Source organism: Myotis brandtii, unplaced genomic scaffold, assembly GCF_000412655.1.
Source record: "Myotis brandtii unplaced genomic scaffold, ASM41265v1 scaffold693, whole genome shotgun sequence".
NCBI classification, from domain to species: domain Eukaryota; kingdom Metazoa; phylum Chordata; class Mammalia; order Chiroptera; family Vespertilionidae; genus Myotis; species Myotis brandtii.
The window spans coordinates 579,075-590,615 of NW_005370710.1; the positions used below are offsets into that span (position 1 = coordinate 579,075).

Here is an 11,541-nt window from a genome sequence, read left to right on the forward strand (position 1 = left end):
CTTACAGTCAGGTCACTGCCCCGTGACCACCGCTCCGTTTATCTCCTCCTTCATGCTAATCGCCGTCTTTATTCCTCGCCACTCTGCCTGCTGTCCTGTGTCTCTGGCACCAGCACCTCCGGACACCAGCTCCCGGGGCAGGGACCAGTGTGCCCTGTCAAGGCCCTGTCCCGGACACACAGAGCTCTGAGGAGGAGCCGCCAACCCATCCTGGTTAAAGGCAGTGCTTTCTGTCGGCGGCAGGCACCACATTTCACTGGGTCAAGCCAGAGAGAGGAGAGGGGTTTTTACTACAATTGCATCATCTTGACATTTAGATGTTCCCCCCCTGTCTCTTCACCTGCCTCCTCCTCCCAGCACCACGTGGGAAGGACAGAGGGACAGTCATCTGGAGGCAGCAGCTGTCCCATGGGTCCTGAACCCGCTCATCCCCTCACCATCTGACCCGTCACCCCCGCATCACTGGTGCCTCAACCACCCTAAACTATGTGTGTACAATTATATACATGGTGTATATATAATCGGATACATGGTGTATATGTAGTTATACACCTGGCATACAGATATAACTTAGGATTTCTACACAGTATATATACACTATATAACATATAATCCTATTATATGTTATATATAACAGATATATAAATTTAGGATTATGTAATCAAACATATGGAATATATATACTAAATAGTTTCAGTTATACATACTTATGCAAATGTGCAATTCTATATGTACCTAGAATATAAACTGTATAATGTACATACTTTTCATCTACTTGTACAGCTTTAGAAAAGCGTTTGTTTATTTGCAAGTAAAATAGAAAAGTTAAAAATGCCCATTTTCCTCTGCTAAGGAATATGAAGACGTGGTTGTTTAAAAGACACCCTAAGCACAGTTGGTGATAAGTAGACAACAACCACGAGAAAGGGAAATTCATTTCTTTGACTGTTACGACTTGATATCAACGTTCCTACTATATGCGAACAGCACTGCTCTGGAAGGCTGCGAGGAGACACATTTCATAAGATTGGTACTTGTGCATTGTAAGCCAAATCCATTTTCAATTACATAAATTGTCTGAGTTCTCAGCTTTATAAGTCAGATGTTTGTGTACTGGTATGTACTGTCGGCAATATATGTACACGCATGGGCCTCTCTAACTGACTCTATTTTATTCCCCTGTAATCGCGAGATTCAATCAGGGTCATGGCTAAGTAACCCTAAGCAATCACCCGATTCAGCGACACAAGCAGAGGACGTCTGTGGGCCCATAAACCAGCTTCATGCCTTGTAAACAGAAATAATAGGTTGATTGAATTTTTCTAACCGTAATCTGGTACTTTGATATCGCATGTTCTCAGTATTAAATATATTCTGTTGATTGAATTCCTGTCCAGTGGGAACAGACAATCTAACATATAACTAGAGGGTCTTTTCTATTCTTCCAGAATTTTTAGGACCTTTCATTAGGCTAAAGTGGTGGTTGAAGTGATATTCTCAGCATGTGACACTTCGGTATCCGATACAGCTATTCAATGCTGTGTGGGTGTGTGGATACATGAAACATAGATTGTTCCAGAAAAACACCTATGAGAGGTAGAGGGCAAAGGCCTGACTTTAAAATCGAGTGAGCACACCCTACAGGGCCCAGAGATACAAAGTTTGGCGGCCGGGAATGGCTGCCTACAAGAAATGTCCCCACCAGATTGACATCATCGGCCTCCCCTAGCTACTGCCAGCTCCTCCCTTGAGTGACTGTTTATAGGTGGATGACAGACCCACAGCCCAATCGGCATCCATACCACATCCTTTTGAAATTGCTTCTCTCTCTTTCAGATCACACTACAATTCTTCAGACCCCAGCCTTCTACCTCACATACGCACTAGAAATGTGTTCTGACATTTTATAACATGATGCTTACATTATTGCACGAATTCCCCCATGATGGCATCTGAGGTGACCAGGATGGCAGGTGAGGCCACCCCGTGCTCCTCCCTTAACTGGGGGACACCTCGGGGGGTTCCCAGTCATCAGCTCAATGGTTGAGCGTCCACCTGTCAACCAGGAGGTCACAGTTCAATTCCCAGGCAGGGCAATGTGTAATGTGTCCTCTGGAGAATTTGCAGGTCATCTTGTCCAACGACCTCCCACACCACAATGTATCAGAGAAATGCATCCAAACAAGCCCAATGCGTGCCCGGAATCACACAGAAAATCAGAGACAGTACCCAGGCCAACAGCTCAGGTGTGTAGATAAAGGCTAGTCTCAGAGAGGCCTCAGGGGACAAGAGTACAGGGTTTAGAAGAGAGGATGTTAGTGTTGGTTTCAGGGAGATGAAGTCGCTACCTCCACACCCAATTCCGTCTTCTTCTGCATGTCGACAGCCTCCCATGGGTACACACACCAGAGAGCACCGTGCGTGTGGTACCTGCTTGTTTCTGACATTTTTGGGCCAATCAATGACAACATCAGAACTTCTCATTTTCCCTTGAGCAACCCAAATGTATTCAAATGGTAAACAGCAAGATAGGGGGCTTTTGCTGTTTTAAGCTTTCTGAGTACCATTAAGTTCTATAAAGCTAATCTGCGTAGGTAGTTTTTTTCATTTCTGATCTCGTCTAACACTTATTTCAATATTGGAACAACCAGAGAGATACCGCCTTTTATTTGCATGGTTTTCCTTTTAGTGTTTATGTAAATGGGAGGAAAACCAATTCCAGGAGGGACATTAGAATAGTCATGGCACTAGTGCTACTCTTGGGAACCACTAGGAAAAAAATGGATTCGTGTAAAAAGGGAAGTTATAGAACATCATCTACCTTGAGAGATGAGCTGTGTGCTCTTTTTTATTTTTTAAAGAAAATACATTTTTGTTGATTTCAGAGAGGAAGGGGGAGGGAAGGAGAAATAGAAACATCAATGATGAGAGAGAATCATTGACCAGCTGCCTCCTGCACACCCCCATTGGGGATCGAGCCCACCACCTGGGCATGTGCCCTGACCTGGAATTAAACCATGACCTCCTGGTTCATAGGTCGACACTCAACCACTGAATCACACCAGCCAGATAGTAGTCATTGATTTAAAGTCCCAGTTCATGCTTTTGAAATCTACTTACACCGGGCAATATTCATTTGCATAAAAATAAATGTTGTTTTCTTCCTTGACCTTGTTACCATTCCTGACATTACATAATAAACCCGTTTGATTACATGCGCACGTCCACATACAGGTAGAGGCGTGTTTCCCGAACATGGAGTTGGACCATGGACTGAAAGGCCAAGGCTAATATTTTGTGCAACTTTTCTGGTCAAAGTCCCATCCCCTCTATCTTCCCTTCACTTACCGAAAAAGTCAATTGCACAACAAGAAGATTGGTTAGTAGCAATAATCTCGGTATTCCAGGAATAAAAATCTTTGCTGAGGTCCTATCTTTAGGGAAGGCACTGATGGTATTTCAAGGCTAATGCGTAACCCTCTAACAGACACAGGGGTTTAATAATTGAGACGGAGCTGTCCTCCAGCTCCGCCCATCTCACACCCCCACACTCATCCAAGATTCCCCCTACGACCCCGATAACTGATACTAATACCATGGAATCCTGTCCACCTCTGGGTGATTCCTGACCTGGGAAATGCGCCTCTCTCCATGTGGGACAACCTAGATTTGCCTGAGAGTTTCATGCTCCCGGAAGCGACTCTCAGCCAACAATGGATGGAGAACGGGTAAACGGAACCCCATCTTCAGCTGGGAAAAGCGAACATTGTTTGGTACCCAGTTCTCCCCATGGAGACTGAGGCCCGCGGGACCACACTGACACCTGGCCTGAGAGCAAACCTTTCCTGGCTTCCTTCTCCCTCTGAGTAAGCCCCTTCCCTCCCAGGGTGGCAGGGAATCACCTCCCAAGGAAACTCCTTGCTTTCAAGTCCTTGACTCACAGTCTACTTTGAGGGCCACTCAGAACAAGGAAATAGCATGTGATCCATAGGGAAGTCCACCTGTGTGAAAAGATGCACCTTAGACAGGTGAGCCTCTGCCCCCGGGCCCACAGGCACCATCCGTCTCTCTCTCAGCTGGTTTATAGCAGCTGCTACACATGGGCTCAGCTGAGAGTTGGGGGCAGTGAGTCCTTTCTCAGTGAAGATGGGACTTACTACGTTATTTTGTCTGCAGAGAGTCTTTGAATGTAAACAATAGAATTGAAATCATAGGATATAAAGAACAGTAGTTGAGCATTGACCCATGAACCAGGAGGTCATGGTTGGATTCCTGGTCATGGCACATGCCCAGGTTGCAGGCTTGATCCCCAGTAGGGGGTGTGCATTAGGCAGCTGATCAATGATTCTCTCTCATCATTGATGTTGCTGTCTCTCACTCCCTCTCTCCTTCTCCCTTCCTCTCTGAAATATATATAGTTATAACAGCAAAGGAACTGAGAACTCTTTCTTTTTCTCACCTGGGAGGTGGACCCATTAAGGGGGAGGCAGACCCTGGGGGTGTTCCCAAAAGCTAATTTCTGCTAAGACCTGCTCAGCCATCTCCCTTGTGATGGAAGTTCCTGTCACTCCAGGAGGTGCTGTCTTGGGTCCTCCCTGTAAATGGCATGTTGGCAGGGGAGATGGGACAGCATGACACCTGTCCTAGGAATTCAGCATTTGAGCTCAGAAGTAGTCCCGCCCAGTCTGATGGTCACATCTCCCGCCCAGTCCCGCCCTGGAATGCAGAGCAGGAGGGAGTGGTGGGTGGGCTTCCAGGGGAACCATTCTGCCCTCACAGTCTGCCTGAGGCTGCGGGGGGCTGTTCTCCCCGAGTTCATGGGAGCTTGAGTGCTCAGTGAAGGGAGGGGGGTCCCCGAAGGCAGAAAAGCAAATTCAACCTTTATTTTGACTTGAGTCGTGAGTGAATACAGTGTTCACTGCTCACTAGACTCCAGTGAAGTGCACAAATTTTTGTGCACCGGGCCTCTAGTATAGTTATAACAGCAAAGGAACTGAGAACTCTTTCTTTTTCTCACCTGGGAGGTGGACCCATTAAGGGGGAGGCAGACCCTGGGGGTGTTCCCAAAAGCTAATTTCTGCTAAGACCTGCTCAGCCATCTCCCTTGTGATGGAAGTTCCTGTCACTCCCAGAGGTGCTGTCTTGGGTCCTCCCTGTAAATGGCATGTCGGCAGGGGAGATGGGACAGCATGACACCTGTCCTAGGAATTCAGCATTTGAGCTCAGAAGTAGTCCCGCCCAGTCTGATGGTCACATCTCCCGCCCAGTCCCGCCCTGGAATGCAGAGCAGGAGGGAGTGGTGGGTGGGCTTCCAGGGGAACCATTCTGCCCTCACAGTCTGCCTGAGGCTGCGGGGGGCTGTTCTCCCCGAGTTCATGGGAGCTTGAGTGCTCAGTGAAGGGAGGGGGGTCCCCGAAGGCAGAAAAGCAAATTCAACCTTTATTTTGACTTGAGTCGTGAGTGAATACAGTGTTCACTGCTCACTAGACTCCAGTGAAGCTAACAGGTGAGAATGAATGGGGACCACCTTCTCTGCGTGGTGAGGTAACCGCAGGCTCTTTGCACCCGGGCCTCCGGGGACTGAGCCGTTAGAGGCGGCCATTCATCACACTCTGAGGGGGGAGGTGGGGAATTTCAGTAAATGCTGGATCAAGGCAGTTCAGTCTTCCCAGAACCAATAAAGACGCCCTTTGCCTTCTCTCCCCTCTATTACAAGTAATTGCTATGCATCGCGCAATGATGTCTTGGAAGTAGTCACAGAGCGTCGGCGTCCGGGAGGATGGAACGTTCGAAGGAAGAACGTAGCCATCCGTCATTGGCATTCATGGGAAAACCCGCATTCGATGTTTGAAAGGCAGGTCCCCAGGAGGCAATAGAGAGATCAGGAACAATATTGGGCAGAGAGCCCTTCTTACAATTATTCCTGTTTCTGGGTGGCTTTGTCACAACCCCCTGAAATGATGAAGCGGTCACCCATAAGTAGCAGCCGACAGCCCATCCACTGGGTGAAGTCATGCCATTCCTGTGCCCTCATTATTTTTTCTCTTCCTCCTTTTTATTTGTATTGTTTTCGAGACCCAAGCCCCTCAAGGGCAGAGGAATCCCCAGGATTCTGCAGCCACAGGGTTGACAGGCGACCTTGGTCCTCCCAGGTGCCTCCTACTCGGTGAGGGCAGGGCTGCCGGTGGGAGCTTGCACCCGGGACAGGCTGATGGGAGAGAAGGCGAAGGGCCCATGGTCCCGGGGCCGGGGCCGTGCACTCAGCCGAAGGGTCTGGGGTCGTAGGCACACGTCCCCCTGACGCCTCGCATAACCCCGAGCAGCAGGTGCGAGCTTTCCTGCTGTGATGATCATGAAACGGGGTGCAGAGGCTATGTGACGTCCTCTGAGGTCACGACGCTGTGAAGTGGGTTCTGAGAGAGACACCGGACTGTCTGGGTTCGGAGCCGCCCTCGGCGCTGGCTGAACCCTGCCCCGAGTTGACAGGCTCCGGGCGGACATGCAGCTGGAATGTGCTGCCCTGAAATGCCCACCTTTGACCCAGGTCCGCTCTCCCGAGACACAAACAATAAGTCCAATCCTTCTTCCGGGAGAGCCTTTAACAGCTCCCTCTCCGGGAGCCCTCCCCTCCGCGGGCCAAACACACTCATCTCTGCCCACTGACCCCGGCCGCCAGCCACTCCATCATCCTCGCCCTGCGCCCTGGACGGGGCTCCAGTTTGTGAAAATCCCCCTTTAAACCAGGCTACTCAGGGGAGAATAAACCCTACGTGTCTGCACGGGGCAGGGGGAGGCAGGAATAGCGCCTCCCCTGCCTGGCCACGGACTTGTGTTCCTATAACCCAGGTCAGACCACATTATTGGCGACTACGGAAAAGACAAACCAATACTGACCTGGCCTAACATCACCTGGGGGTTTCATCTTTTTTTGTTTGGTTTGGTTTTAACTTGAATTGATATGAAATCATTTTCCCCGGATCCACTCCTATTCTGAATAATTTAAGGAGATCACTATTGTCAAGCGAAGTACCACACAATACATAGTTTTATTAAACACCATGTTATTAGATTTAGGTACTGTTTTGGCCTGGACTGAGTTTTTTTTATTTGGCTTCGCTTTAATTTGACAAATGTAGCAAAGCAGGAGGAATTCCCCAGTCCACTTTTTATTTGGCGGATAAAGAAATAAAGTTTTTTTTTTTCCCTCTGTGGCTCGAATACTCCCCAGATAAGTCTGTTTATCCTTCCCCCAAAACAAAACAAAATAATGTTTTCTATGCATGCTTGTTTTGATAGGCTCATTCTGTAACTCTTCTTATGTTATTTGTGCGTGTTCCTTTGTTGTTGTTGAAATGTATGGAGAAGCCAAAATAGTGAAGAGAAAACTAGTCTGCCCCTGTTGTCTAACATATATGTTTGGCATCTCTGCATCCACTCATTCTTTTTTTAAAATATATTTGTATTAATTTCAGAGAGGGAGAAAAAGGGAGAGAGAGATAGAAACATCAATAATGAGAGAGAATCATTGATCAGCTGCCTCCTGCATGCCCTCTACTGGGGATCGAGCCCACAACCCGGGCATGTGCCCTTGACCGGGATTCAAACTGTAACCCCCTGGTTCATAGATTGATGCTCAACCACTGAGCCACACTGCCCGGGCCAGAGTGTAAGATTTCTGATGACTACAGCTTGGTGGCTCTGCTAAAAAAAATGTAGGAATGACTCTAACTTTTTCAATAACAAATATATTTGCATTTGCTTCGTGTTGTTAACAACTTAGCGTGTAACCACGCCTCCTCCTCCAGGAAGCAGAGCTGCATCTGTGATTGCATTGAGCTGCTGCCTCCTGTCTGGCTGCTCATCCATCCTCTACCTGGACAGCCTGTTTGGAGAGCTGGCCAAACAGGTCCCCTACGCGAGAGCATTATATCCTGAACACACAGAGGCGATGGCGCGATTCATCTCGCCACTGCGCCTGACTCCATGGTGGTTGGCGTTTCCAAGTCTAGCGCCGGCTTTTTCAGATCATACATATTTCATTTTTAAATTTGTTATTGATTTACTTTGATAGTAAATAACGCCGTGAATGCTGAGGTGGGGAATCTGTTGTAAAAATTATGACGAGTCTCCTGCTCTGTCTGGCCCTGGGTTGTTGTTTTTTGTTGTTGTTTGTTTTGTTTTTATCTGATGGGTATGGAACAGTGGGGCTACCTGGAGAAAATGGATTTGGAATTTTTAATTTATCTGATGTAGTTAATTAGCTGGTCAATTAGAAATAAAAGGGCCATTAGTACTGAGCACATTTGTTCTGATGATGAACACGCCGTCGGAGAACAGGTCTGGATCCCGCGATGAGATTCTTCCACGTCCGACCGGAGGGGCTCCGAGTAGAGGAAGAAGGAAGGCCGTCACGGGTGATGCGCCTGCAGCGTGGTTTCCTCTTGTGCTAACGCAGCACAAGCAAGACAGGAGGGCGAGGAATGGCCGGGCTCTTTCGTACTCTCCCTCCAGCGGCCCTTCTCTCGCTCTGTATCACCAAAGCCATTTCGTGGCCGTTCCTTTTTCCTACATCCAAGGTGAGACCATCATTTCAGAGAGCAGAAGGGGCACGACACAGGTGTGGTTAGGAGTGTGCTTGGGGGTTTCCATCAGGAACTAAATGTGTTAATGAGCACAGCCCCCCATCGCCACACGGCTGTCACAGGCACACACCTACGGATGGTGAAGGGCCTCAGGTGGGACGACTCGGATACGAACAGCTTCCCTGGCCCCCTTGTCACTCAGTGTGCAGGGCTTGGTCTCCCTCGCGTTCACCATTCACCGTGGAGATGTGGTTGGTGAGCACCTGCTAGGACTCTTGTGCTCCTTTCCAAGGTTGGATTCAGAGCTACCCATGCCACCTACCGGCCCCACGCTCCCCATGCCAAGAGGATGGGAAACTCTCCTATAAAAGAAAATAATCAGAGATGCCCTCTCTCTTCTGGTCCCGCCCACCGTGCCCCATGGCTGCTGGGCAGACCACAGTGGATCGTGGCAACCCCTCCTGAGTCCCCCGCTACCTGAGGTCTATCTAGCCAATTTGGGCCCTCCCTCGTTCCCCCTGGCTCCCTGGCCACTGCACCACATGTGCACACCGAGGGGTCCTATGGCCAGGGGGTAACAGGAGCGATGGCTTTCCAGGCCTAAAAAAAGTGCTTTTTCTGACCCAAAGAAAGTATTGGTGTTGTCTGGGTTGAGAAGAACTGGGGTTGGCTATGACCTGTCAGTCAGGGAACCATCTCTGAATTCTCTCTGGTTTGTTCTCATGGAACCAGAGTGTTCTCCTTCCCCAGGCGATTTAAACTTTTAAAAAATGGAACTTTTACAAATGGTGACGGATACATAGATATGAGCTACTTGGGCTCCCTCTACAGAGCGTCGCCACGAGGCTCGTCTCCTGGGCTTTGCCCTCATGATGGACGCTGAGAAGCAATAAGATGGTCAAGGGCGATATTTGCTATCAACCTATACACTGGGTTGAATCAAGCAGTCTGAGACTATTAGAGCTGGGAGGAATGGAAAGGTCATCTCTAGGTCAAACCCTTCCATTCTCCTAGGAGGGCCTTTTTTTCAGAGACTGCTACTTCCATTCCTCATTTTTTCTTCAATGGATTACCATATACCATATATTTACCCCATATAACTATTTAGCAATGTGTGTGTATATGTGTGTGTGATTGGTTTGCTGTTTTGTTAAATGTCCTTGTCTCTCATAAAATGTGTATGTGTGTGTGATTGGTTTTGCTGTTTTGTTAAATGTCCTTGTCTCTCATAAAATAGCAAGAATGGATATAAATACATACATAGATATATACATAAATATTGAAAAAATTATAAATGAATGACTATATGGAATGTTATTTCATTTAAATGTACGAAGTTAAAATGTTTGGTGTCAAATGAAATGGAAAGGTGATGTAAGATATGAGAGAATTTGTGAACAGATGATATTAACTCAATATAACAGATTGACCTAAATATTGTTTATTTGGCCTTTGATTTTTATTCCTTGTTTAAATCTGAAAGCACTAAACTTAGACACTACAAAAATTTAAAGTTGAGTAGGGTCATTGTTTTTCGGTTTAAGTTGGAGTAATTAGTACTAGAAAGAAATGAAAGGTTATTAAAATTTAAAAATGTATCAAGAAATGATTAAAATATTATTACTTACTAGTTTTACAGTTAAAGTCCACATACTTCCAAAAGTATTTGAAGTCACAGGACAATATTTCCACTAAGTTAAAAGTTACCAAAGGGTTCTATTGTTTGCTATATAATAATTTTATCAAATGTGACCTAGCTGAGTTTATTCTCAGTTTATTCTGTACTTTTTTGAGATTATGAGTTCCATGAGTCTCCTACTAGATTTGTCTTTGGAAGTAAAGGCCAAGCAAACACTTTATCTGGAGTTCATTTATCATTGGAAAGTATAAATGTCAAAATGAATTAGAGGAAATTAGGACGTATTCCCATAGGAAAATATGTCCATATTTGAAATATCACACTTCCAGAAATTGATGCCCTGCACTATATTAATTTCCTTCTAGTGACATTAGGAAAAATAATGTTTCCTAATGAGCATATTATATATCTGTGATGTCTATATATATAAAAGGCTAAGCAACCATCCTACCATCCGACCAGTAGCTATGATGCACAACGCCTACCAGGGGGCAGACACTCAACGCAGGAGCTGCCGAACTGCAGTGACTTGGCAGTGGCGGTTCTTGGGTGACTCACCCTGGAACCAGAGAGGAGGGAGCCCGATTCCAGGGTACATCACCCAAAAACTGCCCTCTCACAATCCAGGACCCCTCGGGGGATATCATGCCTACCAGGGGGCAGACACTCAATGCAGGAGCTGCCGAACTGCAGTGACTTGGCAGTGGCGGTTCTTGGGTGACTCACCCTGGAACCAGAGAGGAGGGAGCCCGATTCCAGGGTGCATCACCCAAAAACTGCCCCCTCGAAATCCAGGACCCCTCGGGGGATATCAGAGAGCCGGTTTCGGCCCGATCCCCGCAGGCCAGGCCGAGGGACCCCACCTGCTGGAGGGACCCCGCTCACTCTGCAGACACCCTTTGAGCAGTAGCACTGCCCCAGGTGTGGCCGGCCGGGGAGGGACTGTGGGAGGTTGGCTCCAGAGCATTTCTGGCCCGTCTCACCCAGTCCAACCCACCAGTCACCTTCTAATTAATATCCTTTCAATGTGCATGAATCCGTGCACTAGGGCATTAGTATTACATAATGCTCTAATATAATGAATTATGTATTAGGAAAAGTGATTATTTCTTTATTTTTCATAAATTAAAGGGATATTTTTATTTTCTTTTTGTTTATTAAATTTATTGGGGTGACATTGGTTAATAGGTTTACACATTCTCAACAACATTGATAAAAACACTATTGATGTTGTTTTCATTTATGTTGATAGAAATATTAAAAACCCAAGAAATGTATAAAATCACTGTATGTGTGTGTGTGTGTGTGTGTGTGTGTGTA

At 46.9% G+C, this 11,541-nt stretch overlaps 1 protein-coding gene across 1 annotated transcript in view; it reads left to right on the forward strand.

Annotated features, from left to right (window-relative positions):
- Positions 1 to 11,541, forward strand: part of CNTN6 (contactin 6) — a 155,898-nt gene that overhangs the window by 21,064 nt on the left and 123,293 nt on the right. The gene's annotated exons all lie outside the window — the stretch shown is intronic.